We start from the raw sequence: 14173 nt of genomic DNA, 5'->3' as shown, positions 1-14173 counted from the left end.
ATTGTAATTAAATAATTATTTTTTTTTGAAATAGCTTATTTAGCACATAAGTAACGTCTAATATTTACATATTAAATAGTTCTATATTTTGAATTCTAGCAATAGGTATGTTTATAATGCCAAATGTGGTGAAGGACTGCGAAATTCACTTTCAGATTAAATATTTTGATAGTCCTTATAAATAAAGGCAACTGTATGTATATTAGTCATAAGCAGAATTTACACTACCTATATAGAACCTTTCTGTTCGATTTACTATACACAAAATTTTATTTTGCATTTTTAATACTGATCACTTATATGGCGACAATACTTAAATAATGTACTATTTAAGCCAAAAAATGTAGCCAAAGCAAAACAGTAAATTGATATCCTAAATCACTTTATATAATATCTTAGGACCACCTTTTGAAAAAAAAATCGATTTGGCATAGGGAAACTGTTTCTAAACAACTAAATCTTAGTATAGGAGATTAACATTAAAAACTCAAAAACCTTTGATTTGAATATAAATACTAAATTCTTTTTTAAATTTAAAACAACTTGAATTAGACTGTATCAACCCTTTTCCATTGCCTTTTTTGATTCCGGAACTTTAATTAATGTTTTGAAGCATGTCTTGTAGATGGCACCATAGCTACATACCTATTCTGAAAAAAAAATACTAAATTAATATTATTTCTCCTATTTTTGCTTAACTGAAGTAAATTTAAGGGAGAATGAATTAAGATTGTGTTTCTTTGTTTACTTAAAAATATTACCACAGCTGCAAAGCAATACAAAAGTAATAATTTTGGAAGTCTTCATCAACTTCATCAATAATAAAAACAATTAGATCAAAATTGAAATATCATGAAATTAAACAGTGAAAAATTTTGGTCAAGAATTTTAAAAGACGTGAAATGTATAGGAGCTAAATATTCTAAAAATAACTTTTTACCATTATCAATAATAAGTAGCGCGGTAATTGATTCTTGCATCAAATACGATAGCAGGAAGGAATTAAAATAATAATTATCATTAGACGCAAATTAAAAAAAAAAGTGAAAAAACTTCGGATGAAGATATAGATCAAAAACTAGTTTAAAAAAATGAAATTTTAGGTTTAGTAAGATACTAAATTGACACAGATTCGCTTGCTTCAAAGACAGATGCATATATCTCGGGAAATTAGATAACTTAAATAAATAAATAAATAAATAATGTCTTTATTATACCAAAATGTACATAGGCGACGTCTAACCTAGGGCTAATCAATTTAACTTACCATTACAAAATGAAAATAATTACTAAGCGTTATATATAGCAACTATAAAAGCAAACTCCGTGAATTGGAAACCAAGTAATGGCAAACAATTAAAAAAATACACAAATTTATTCTTTAAATTATATTGAGGAAGTGCCATTTTGATTTTATTTTAAAGCGAACAATAAGTATGCAGTTAAGCAAATTCGGAAGTTTATTGTATTTTGAAATAGCGTTAAAAAGAAAATATGTGTGAAATAAGGCCGAACGATAACGAGGAGCCTATAATTTATTTATACATTTCACACTAACGACGCCGACGTGCAGTCAGTTTAAAGGAGTGTTTTGATCTAAACCTGAAATATAGACAATTTTGCAGTAAGTCATAATGGAGAACACCTTGCTTATACTTGCAAAATATATTTGTTACTTTTAAGTTAATATTATTGGCTTACAGTGGTTTGATCGTAAAATAGATTTTTTCATTTTGTTAGAGACATGCCATATTTACCATATATTTGCCATAATTTTCAGACTAGTATTTAATTTTAAATTATTACTCGACGAGAATGTTAAAACACTTAACAAATCTTTGTTTATTCTACTACAACCCCCAATACGTCAACAGCTTTAAAAAAATTATATATTTATGTATCATCTGCAAATTCTTGAATACTGCAATATTTAACAGTCTTATACTGTCTACTATGTACATTAAAAATAAGATAGGATCCAAGACGAATTATTGTGGCACACTAGAAATATATAAGAAGTATAATGAGTTATTTTCGGATCCATAATCAGGCAACTTTGCTGAAAGCAGGCTGTGATCCGACGTATCGAAGGCTTTGAAGAAGTAAAGCTATGCGAGTGATGTAGTATTACCCCTATTCAAAGCCGCAATGATTTCTTAAATAACTTTTAATAAGACGGATATTGTACTGCTGCTTTTGGAATCCAGGCTAACCCTCCGAAATTATGTTATTTGTTATCAAAAAATTATAAATTTGTTGTTGAATGAATACATTTTTCTTTCAAAAGTTTGAAATTACTGGAAAAATTGAAATCGGTCGCAGTATTCCTCTAGACCACTGACAACTGATCTGAGGCATTATAATAGTCTTCGAAACATCAGAAAAATAACCCTTTACAAACATCAGTTTATATTATGAGGCGCAAGACGTTGAATGCAATGTGGGAGCATATTCGCTCAAATATGGTTATTACCAACGGCATTAGATTTGAGGTCTAAAACTATTTTTAAAATTCCTGTTACAGTGGCGAAACGAAAAGAAGAGCTATCTGGAAATCTATAAACTGATAAGAAAATAATAAAGTACTTTAATAAAATAATTAACAGTAGAGTTCTTATTGAGAAAAAACTTTAAAACACAGCAATCTAAACCTTGTTGACTGCAGCTCTGAACAGTTAAACTTTTTAAACAGTTGCTTTCCACAAGTATTTCCCTGGATTATAAGTTGAAGAAGTGTGTACTTCTGTCTTCTCATGTTCAAAAGAATGTCAATTATACGAGCAAAAAAAGTTGCCTTGACCGTGTTGCATTTCCATTTCTTTTACTCAGCGATTTCCTTTATCTTTCTGTGCATGTGAAGGCTGTCAAATTTCTTTTCTGGTACTTCCACTTTCTGATAATGAACCCATAGATATTCTTCTTTTGCTTCCTTAATTTTTCTCTGTACCGTTTTATATGGTGTGCTGTATTTTTTGTTGCCTTAAATGAAAGTAGATGTTTTATATATTATTAATATATGTTACAAATTTGTTATTTAATATTATCCTTTAAATAATATTTTAATAAAAGTATTAAAAAAAAAGAATTTCCCAATTAAGGGAAACAAATTAAATACAGGTTCATATAAAAATCAGTCAGAATATAATAGTAAGTTCATAATATGTACCCTTATAAGAATGTTTTTTTTAATAATTTTAAAGTAAATTAAAGGTATTTTAAAGGTACAAATCTGGTGTTAATTACAAAACGGTTATATTAAACTAAAAAAAAAACTGTGGCAAAGCCAGTTTATGCAAAAAAGGAGAAAAACGAAGTGTGTATTTTTCACAGGCATCAAAATGAATACAAATATCCCGACACCTTTCGAGTTGTAAAATGTTTTCGGCTGTGCGGTCTTTTTTACATTTTTCCATGTCTGTGAGTCGGACAGCGCCGCGGGCCGTGCATTCTGCAGCCCCTTTTCCATTTTTCCCTTTGTGCATCTGCGAGAAGAGAAATAAACAGTGATACAATTGGAACGTGTTTTATGTGCCTCGGTTCTCCCGATATATTCACAGCAGTTTGTCGTTTGCATCGGAAGCTAGAACACTGCACTTTTTTATGTAGATTCAAGGTTTGTTACATAAATCGATCACAAAGGCTTGTTTAAAGCTGCATGTTATAGAAACTATTGTCATTTTAATATGGCTTAAAAAATGCTAATATTTGACATTGTTTTATTTATTTGAAGTTTCAAAAAGTTTGAAGCATTAACATTTAATATTAAAATATGACATATTATAACAAATATTTTATCAAGTACAAGTTAAAAAAAAATATATGTATTGAAATTTAGGCTTATAATTTTATTGCTCGTCCAACTTGTTGATGCCATTAAATGTTCAATTAGTTAATTATTTTGATAGTCAAATTAAATATATATAAAAAAAATTTAGTTGTCATCATAATCGGACTCTTCTAATCTATTCTGACCCAAGTAGTAAGCGATGGCCATTATAGCTACTTAAAATTCAAAATCTAATTCGATTCGGCTTTTATGAAGGTACAATTTAGCGGCCACATAATTGCAGTAAACATATTGTCCATTAAATTTTATCATGAATTTGTGGTTATTAAGTTAAATAATTTAATATTATTAAATTTAAAATAAATAAGTAAAATTGTGCTCCTCCATTTTTTTATCTATTTTTAATAACATATTAGCGTATCTCTCTATATATTTCTAAAGAAAATAGTGCTTGCCTTAACTCATAATATTTGTTTTTATATATAATAATAATAATAATAATAATTAATAATAATAATAATAGTAATAATAATAAATGTATTTTATTCAACATTTACAGATGTAGTTAACAATAATGACATTCTATAATTAAGTACCCGAGAAGCAGGGCGCGGTCTAGCTAAGACAGCTACTTTACTTAACCCTAATCAACGGTCATAAACTTAAGCTACAATATAAAGATTAACTGTATTAAATTTATTAAATACCCAAATAAAGAACAATATATAATTTAAATAAATATTAAGTAGCTAAATATAAAATTTTAAAAAATGCCAAAAATTAAATAATTAATTAACGGCCTAAATTACGGGTTAAAGGTTAAATGTAAAAGATATTTTTTAAACTTTGATTTAAATGATTTCTGATCTAAAGTTGACAATTCAGTTGGTAGGTTATTGTAGAGTTTAATGACATTGTACGTAAAAGGGCGTTAAAATATTGCAGTCGAATGACGAGGAAGTGTCATCCTCTCTGGAAATCGGATCACTTTTCTGTGAACGTTTAAACGAAGAACAAATTTGTTTCGTAAAGTGGAGGGAAGGGAGTGGTTTAATAAAACTTTTAATAAAAAATTACCTAAGTGTAACTCTCTGGGCCTATCCATCCTCAACCAGTTAAGCTCTTTAAATGTGTATGAAATGTGATCGTATATTCGTAATCAAAATATTAGCCGTGAGCAAATATTTTGAACTTTCTGAATACGATTTTTATCTGCAATGTCTAAGAAAGGACCATAAATAAAATCATAGTAGTTGAAGTTGGACAGGATTAGAGACCCACAAAGCATTTTCCTCAAATAAAAACTAAGAACCTGACGACTATTATATAGAATTTTCAACGATAAAAATGACTACTGAATTAATAAATTAACTAATATTCGCGAAACCTTAACTCAGTATCCAAGACAATGCCTAAATTTTTTGCACGATCCATCTTGGGAAGAGAAACATCGTTTAATAAGATATTTAAATTATTTTTAAGAAAATCTTTATTAGGTCCAAAAATCATAACATTTGATTTAAGATTATGGAAAGAAAAAAGCTGGTTAAGTAAGTTCAGGTCATGGTTTATTAAAGAAGATGACGAAGTGGTGGATCTTTCCAAAGCCTCTTTTCGTATATTGGAATAAGAGATATAAAATTTTTAAATAAGATCAATAGGTAAATTTCTACGTACGCCTCTTTGCCGTTGTTAACGTGGTCACATACGATGATTTCAAAAATTTTTAAAAATATATTTTTATTAGTAAGAAACAATGGTGCAGAACTAAAAAAATATACGTGAAATAATATTAAAAAAAAATTCTTTTAAAAATATTTTATTTCTGATTATTTTAGCCACGCTCAAGAAAATATAGATCACCTTAAATCAGCCCATTAGTTCATCAAGATATCAGAACTCAAAAAAATTCTTGAAAAAATTACTTTTCTAATCTTGCCATCTTATAACAAAATAAAATGCTTGATATTTATAATTTAAATTTATATAACAATTATTTTGATATGAAACATATTTGTATATGAAGCATTTTATTTTAAAGCCTCTTAAGATGCGCCCCTTTGATAAAGTAATTTGTCCAAAACATATTTCGAATGTATTTATGTATTAATAAAAAATACAGAATAAAAGTGGTAGCCAGTCAATATTCTTATCATTTCCACCCTAAATTATTACTGACTTTTTATTGCCACTTAATTTGATATATCTTTAATAGTTATTTTTGTAAATGTCGTTGTTCCTTGCTTTAATTTGTTTGTTTACAATAATATTTTCTTTAATAAGAAATATTGTAATAAAATAGTGGGTCGCAGTAGCATAAATTAGCAATCTGTGGTTGTTCATTTGCCTTTAAAGGTTATGTTTTACATTTTTCTGCTATAACTGTTAACCTTTTAGGTTTATATAAATAAAATTCACTTTTGCATTAAATAGCTTTTTAAAAATATTTATATGCAATTAAGCCAGCGATTGGATGTGGATTTTATTCACATTGGAAGCTATTTTACCAAAACTGCGATTTACTGAAGATATTTTTTCCAGCTTGCTTTATATGCCAAAAGCCTTCTGCAAGTTCTAGTTTTATAAGAATACTTTATTACTGCTTTATTGGTACTGTAGGCATATAGGAGCTTAGTATTTGGATCTGATTGAGATCCAAGGTGCCGAAGGCTACAAATGTATTTTATTTCTCAGGTTTCATTTGATCTTTTAATGTTTAATATACTTTGTCTTTAACACCTTTGATGACTCGCTCCTGTAGCAAAAACCACATCTGAATAACTTTCAGATCAGCAGAGCGTAAAATTTTTTATGTTAAAATTAAACAGAAGAAAGTTGCAGTTGATTATAAACTTTAAATAAATGCACTAGACTAGTGAAAACCATAAAAAAAAACTGAAATTACCTCGGAAATCGCATAAATTAACTTACGTGGGAACTGCTTAATATCAGTTAGGTATCGAATAGAAAAGTATATTAAACTTTAGCCAAATTATACGAATAATATCCGTTAAGTTATTAAATTATAAGTAATATAGGTCTTATGAATCACTAAATATAAACAATATATAAATTATAAAGTCAATTTCCGCTTAAAATAAGATATATAAAGTTAACTTGTTTATTCGTGCGGAAAGACAAAAGTAGGCCACCTTATTATGCAATTTGGTTGCAGCAAATCCGATATACATGACACCTAGATTTACCTATACCTTATGTTTTTAAAGTAGATTTTGGTATATTAAATTTACTTTAAAAACATAAAGAAGGTAGTAAACTAATTTTTTTTCTTAAAGCATTAAAGACCTTATAAGTTACCGCATTTAGCTAAACTATTACATATTTATTTGGTATTAACTATGGGAGTAAATTATCTTTTTCTCGCAACGTAAAACTAGTTTTGTTACATGAAAAAGTAATTTAGAGTCATTTTTCCACTCAGTTAACAAAAAAAACTCTCATTTTATAGAAAATGCAGCCAGTCTGCCAACTATTTTCGACCTTGTTTCCAGATATTCTCGCGCCTCGCAAAGATAAATCCCCTAAATATCTTATTCAAACCATTTTGCTCTACTTAAAAGTTGAAAACGTTCTCATTTTGCCTACTAAAAATACCGGGCTGCCTTATCCACCATTTGCTCGATTAAGCACACGGAGTACTTTAAACTAGACTCACTTCTTATTCATAATTTATTTTATCTTTGCAGAATTCAGACAGCTCAAGATGGGGTCCGCTCATAATATATGTCGTAGTTCCCACTACGTCTAAGTCTGTTTTAACTCAAGTCCTTGTTCAAGTTTTAGTCGTTTATTTTAATTTCGTTAGAGCTCCATTTCATTACGGATCTGTGTAACAATAAGATTTAATAAAAAAAATATATCTAGAAATAACTTCAAGTCTAGCTCTACACCCAAGCGAATTTTCGTATGCCGGTCATGCAGAAAAGAAATAAATTTAGATTTTTGGGGCCCTAGCGAAGGGTTGGTTTAGAAAGCGGATTAAGGAAATCATATAAATAACGTTGCGACATAAACTAACATAAAGCGAGCCAATATTTGTTGACATTGAGGTTATTTGTTAAATCTGATAAATTTTACCATATTTTTTTATTTTCTTAATAAATTTATTATATATGGCAATATAAAACGGTTTTGGCTATTATAAGTTTTAATTTTAAACTGACTAACCAATTTTTACAATAAATAAATGCTATTCTAAATACTATTTTATTTACTTTGTTTTTCTTTTTAAGGTGAAGATTGGATGGAAATGCCCGATGTGCTTTTAAAGAAGAGATAAACTTATACGAAGAAATAGGTAAGCTTAAACTTTTATATTTGAAAAACTGAATAGCCAAGAGGTTTTATCAACCACTTGATCTCACACCTCCTTATCCTTAAATAAACGTTTACATTAATATCTTTCAATAAAAGTGATTATTTAAATATTAGATAAAAATTGCATTATATTGCAATAAACACTGAATTTTTGAACAAGGCACTATAATCAAGAACTGAACAAAAGCAATCAATAAATTTAATCATACCAAGATAACAAAATATAACCAAATTTATACGTATTTATTTCCTGGTCATTTATCGTTTAATTAAGCGATTTATTAAAATTAATGCATAACTCAAATGGGTATGGACAATATTTTCTTAAGTGTGTATAAACCAGAATTTTAGTTATCATTAGATATTTAAATTTATAGAAGTGGCAAAAAAGTCGTTGAGTACGTTAGCTTTGACAACTTTTCTTTTGTTTTGCTCTTATGTGATTTTATTTAGTTTTACTCCTAATCTGCAACTAATACTTCTAACTACCCCTAAATACTCCTAACTATTCTGAGTTTTAATTACATAACAGAAAGCCATAAAGCATTACTTTTATTCTGGTATTAACGATACATTTTCTTGTGCAGTCTTTAGTTATGAGTTTGTGGTTAACAACGTTCTTTGAAGCGTATTTATGGCCTTTGAATTATTCACTATTTAAAAAAAACTCTTAAGTTTTATTAGTAAATATTCAAAGAATGGATATGGAAGCGATATATTCTTTTTATCCATTATTTATTACTTGAGATAATATAAAAGCTTTTAGCAAAAAAAGTATTAAGCACATTTTTCTACTTCTTTTGAAAAAAAAAACTTTTCTAACCTCAGGTTTCGTATAGATCTATTTTTAAGAAGGTCTTATGAACAGAAATAGAACAAATAGTTCAATTTTCAACATTTAGTTCCGATAACAAAAAAAAATAAACAAAAATAGTTTCAATATTTTTTAGAAGGTTCTCTATTCTTTTAGTAGGAAAAAGGACAACTGACAGAAATCTTCGTAGACACAAATGATATTACGATTTTTTCTTGCGCTATTTTACTTATGACCCGCTTTTCATCCTTTCTATACCTGCGTTCCGTTCACAGTTCGTTGTTTGTTTGATGTTTGTCAATGTTCATAAACCTGAACATTTCGAATAGAATAATAAACGGAATAGTTGTACTGACTAAAAGCATTCCGCTCCTCGGAATGTATAAAGTTTTACGTTTAAGACGTTTTATTAGAGAAGTAATTAATTTCAAAACTGTATTATAGAGTCTTAAATGTGAAAAATAAACCAAAATAAACCAAATAATAATTTAAAAGTTTAGTAAATAATAATACTTTTTCAATAAAAAATTACGTTTTGTCCAATTCAATTTTAATCTATACTCAAATGGATTTGTGATGCACGCTTTGCCATATGTGATTCAATAACGATTTTTCATACCAATGGGCTTAATTTTCTCGTAAAAATCCCTATAAAATTTTTTTAAACTCAGTCCTCGAACATTCGTGCTTTAAACGTTTTTGTAAAATTTTAAATATTTGATTAACTAAATGTAAAACTTTGTTGGAGGAAAAAATAGTTACATACTTAGATTGATGATCTATATTAAACTATAAAATATTAAAATGTTGCTTATTTATTATAGAAAGTTCAATATTCCTGGAATTTCAAATAATATAATACATGTCAGTTTGTTTTTGAAAGCGCATATACGACTAACAAAAAAAGAACAAGTCAGACGACCCTCGGGTTTTCTTTATTTCCGAAATGCCGAAAATTCCCTCGGTCTGAATTCCAGAAATAGTCTTAAATAAAATGTCCACGGTTTGTTATTTTTCCCCCGACTGATTCGGGCAATGAGCTAAAATTCAATTCAAGTCTCGTGATTAGGAATTGCGAAGCTCTAAAACTTCAAAAGCACGACTTCAAAAACTCAAGTGCACTCCCGTTAACTTTTGCATTCGCAACTAAATTGACAAAGAATTGACTTTTGACAAAGAGCAAACTTCGACTCGGCTATAAAATTAACGGTTATTGGACATGGGGATCGAAGTTTTAATAAAGTTCTTTATGTAATATTACGGCACTGGTTCTTTTTAAACCACTAGAAGAACTATAAAAGTTTTTTATAGCCATAATCAATATTTAAAGTGGTTTAATTTAATACAAAAAGAGATTCTTATTAGGAATAGGACGCATAAAGTGACTTCAATATAAAAACTTCTTATTGTATTAAGACACACTGTTTATAATTACTCTCTTGTACTCTAGAAAGTCCGTGATTTTTAAAACTAGGTCATTTCGGAATTTGACTTTTTCAAATATATATATATTACATTCAATGCAGTTTTACCTATAATATAAAATTCCACAAAATATAACCTTTCTAATTTTGTATAAACATGTTAAAAGAATAAGCCTGTAATGGCTTAAATAAATATTGTTATTGAATAATTATGAAAACTAAATATATTCCTGAGAGATAAAAATTACGATATGCCTTAACGATTTAGAATAATTTTTTTTTAGGTAACGCTCACAGAACTGACTTTATCAGCTGTCCTTTCTAAAATGTCTTTTACAATTTTATTTCCTAGAGACTTCGGGAAAATACATTTTTCAGAAAGGAGGAAATTGAATTTAGCTGATTTTGTACGATTAAAGCTGTTGGATTAAAAAAAAAGTAGCAGATGGATATGTTTCAAATAAAATCAAAAAGAAAAAAATGTTGCCGCATATCCATTAATAAGAAATATTATCTAATAATAACTTTAATTATAAATCGAGCTATTGAACAAAATGTAATATAATAATAATTGCGTTCTAAATAGAAAATATTATAAAAAATATAGGTTCACAGCCAATTTCTCCGACATCAGTAATCCATCTTTTGCTATATTCTATATCCTGTTAACTTCCGTTTGGTGACACACATGATGCCTTGCCTCGGTATTTCTTTGTCCATATGTGAAAAATTGACTCACAAATATTTTCTCAATTTATCTGCTTGTTGCCGACAAAATCGATGGTTCTTCTGACACTCAGACACTTGTGGAACACATGTTTTGTGTTAAGACTGCTTTTTTTTTCGCTTTTAATGAATGTTTAGAATAGGGATGAGCGGAAGATGGTGTAAAAGGGTTTAGAACTCAAGTTCTTTTTATATCTATATAATAAATTGCATACGTGAAAGATAATTCAAAAAATCTATTTAATTTATATGATGAGATGGTTATTGGACATCTGTAAATCATTTAGAAAATAGATAGTTTTACAATGGTTATTAAAAAATTTACAGGCATATTTTCTTTGGCTTGGGACAGAAGCTGTCGTATATATTATTCTCTTATATTATGCATTCTAAATTTTATAGAAGACGTAAGAATAAACTTTGAAACATCAGTTGTGTTAGTTACATATACAATATATATACATTACAATAGAGTTACTTGATTAGCATTTGCTTCATTTGTATACTGCTCATTGATTAATCCTATTTTATTTTATTAAATTCTTGTTCTTCTCCCACTTCTAATTTTTTTTGCATTAAAGTTTTTTCTTATTCTTTAAGAAGAACACTGCAAAGGTTATTTTCGCCCACCTATTAGAATTCTAGTTGCATTATCACATTTTTGGCGGTCTTTCTAATGGTCCTTAGCCAGGTTATCTGCCTTTGACAATGTAAACCAATATTTACTATGTTTGTAGTTGTACCAATATGACTTTCTTTTTCTTCCCCATCTAACTATATATCATATACTATTGTTATTGTGTCGTTGTTAGCGATGTTGTATTTTTTTTGCAGATCTGATAAAATTTTTGTGTTTGTTTTGAAAATTATCTTACAGTTCTGCTAGAACTAATGCATGGCGAGAGGGTGAAATTGGCAATAAAGACATTCCCCCCTTCAAATCTCCGGGCATGGATGGATTATATCCATGCCTTTTGCAAAACGGGTTAGAAGTACTAACCCCACACATAGTCAGACTATTCAGGACGTCCCTTGCTCTTTGGGACGTAGCCAAAGTTATGGCATCAAGTGAAAGTCGTCTTCATTCCAAAACCCGGAAAAAGCGATTTTACAGATCCCAAATCGTACCGACCTATCAGCCTTACCAGCTTTATGCTGAAGGAAATGGAGAGGCTGATTGATCGGTACCTTAAGGAAAGCATCCTGGTCAACAAACCACTGCATGTGCACCAATACGCCTATCAGCCGGGCAAATACACGGACCTGGCCCTACACCACCTCGTGAGGAAGGTAGTGGCAAGGCCTGTCTGGGTGCGTTTCTAGACATTGAAAGGGCGTTCGATAACACCCCTTTCGCATTAATCTGCCAAGCACTCGAGAGCCGCGGCTCAGAACCCTGTTTGGTTAGCTGGATAGAGGCCATGGTCTCAAAACGTCATGTATCCGCCCAGCTCAACAACGACATTGTCGAAACGTTGGCGGCTAGGGGCTGCCCGCAGGGAGGAGTATTATTCCCTACTTTGTGGTGCCTTGTGGTCGACAGCCTGATAAATCTTTTAAACAATGTTGGCCTATACACACAGGCCTACGCTGATGATCTGGTAATCCTTTGCCTAGGGAGAGACGCCGTCTCAATGCGGAGCCCTATGATGAGAGCCCTGCGTATGGTGGACAAATGGTGCCTCTCGGGGGGTCTCAGGATTAACCCCAAAAAAGCAGAGCTCCTACTATTCACGAGGAGACGTAAATTTGGCACGCCCTCTATTATATCTCTAGGTGGAGCGCAGCTGCATTACTCCAGGATAGTTCGATTTCTGGGAATCAAGTTAGATCCCAAACTCTTCTGGCACGATCATGCAGACACCAGAATGAAGAAGGCCACCTGCGCACTATGGGCCTGCAGGCGGGCTTTTGGCAATACCTGGAGTCTGTCTCCTAAGATCCTTCACTGGATCTACTCGCACATTGTGGGACCTCTTCTCACATACAGGGCTATCATTTGGTGGCCATGTACGGAGAAAGCGAAAATTCGAGCTCAACTGGACAGAGTCTAACGTCTTGCATGCCTCAGCATAACGGGTTCCATGCGGACGGCGCCAACTAGAGCGCTTCAGACTCTGCTGAACCTTCCGCCTCTGGACCTCGTTGTGCAATTCGAGGCAATGAGGACTGTGTACAGGCTATACGTCCTCGGCGAACTACGTGCTGGCGAGACCGGTCACGGAAAAATTTGGTCACGGGCGATACAGGATTGTACTCTCCTTCTGATGGGCAGTGACTGCATGGCTCTAGTGACTGTGGACTGCGAGGAATTCGTGACGCACATTGCAGGCAGAGAGGATTGGCAGCATTCCAACAGACCTGCATTGCTAAATAGAGGGACCATCTGGTACACATATGGCTCCAGAATAAATAACAGAGCTGAATCAGGGCTTTGTGGTGGGATCCCACATACCAGTAGGGCATACTCACTGGGGGAGCACGCAACTGTCTTCCAGGCCGAAGTATTCGCTGTATTAAAATGTGGACAGAAAATCCTAAGCTGCGGACACCGCAATACAGTCGTATCAATATGCTCGGACAGCAGAGCTACCATTAAGGCTATCACGGTCGCAAAGGTAAGCTCCAAGCTTGTACTAGAGTGCATAAAAGTCCTGAAAAAACTGGTACAGGTTGGCTGCAGGATCCAGCTCGTCTGGATACCTGGCCATGCAGGCCATGCAGGTAATGAGGAAGCGGACTCTCTTGCCAGACTGGGATCCGCGAATGTGCCGATGGGGCCTTAACCCATAGTTGGTATCGCCAAATACGTTGCGGTCGCGTCAATGAAGGGTCTGCTGGACAAGTGGACCCACCGAAGATGGACTGAGTCCCCTGGTATGAGACAGGCCAAAGCGCACATAGGTGGGCCCTCTGCCTGTCTCCCTAAAAATCTACTACGCCTAAAAATACGCGAAGTTCGGCTAGTGACAGGTCTTTTAACCGGTCACTGGCACTTAAGAAGCCATCTCCATACTATCGGTATTGCGGACAACCCGGAATGCCGATGGTGCTGGGAGGAGGATGAAACCGTTGACCATGTAG

The 14173-nt window shown here is 31.7% G+C and overlaps 1 protein-coding gene across 5 annotated transcripts in view; it reads left to right on the top strand.

Annotated features, from left to right (window-relative positions):
* The window catches only part of LOC126734698 (cell adhesion molecule DSCAM-like), a 466019-nt gene that overhangs the window by 322826 nt on the left and 129020 nt on the right, over positions 1 to 14173 (top strand). For all 5 annotated transcript variants that reach the window (XM_050438411.1, XM_050438410.1, XM_050438409.1 and 2 more), the window contains one exon: positions 8041 to 8105. The gene's annotated coding sequence lies outside the window, so the exon portion shown is untranslated. The remainder of the gene's footprint in view (positions 1 to 8040; positions 8106 to 14173) is intronic.

Source organism: Anthonomus grandis, chromosome 3, assembly GCF_022605725.1.
Source record: "Anthonomus grandis grandis chromosome 3, icAntGran1.3, whole genome shotgun sequence".
NCBI classification, from domain to species: Eukaryota; Metazoa; Arthropoda; class Insecta; order Coleoptera; family Curculionidae; genus Anthonomus; species Anthonomus grandis.
The sequence above is the reverse complement of the archived record's forward strand: the minus strand, read 5'-3'. Positions and strand labels throughout refer to the sequence as shown.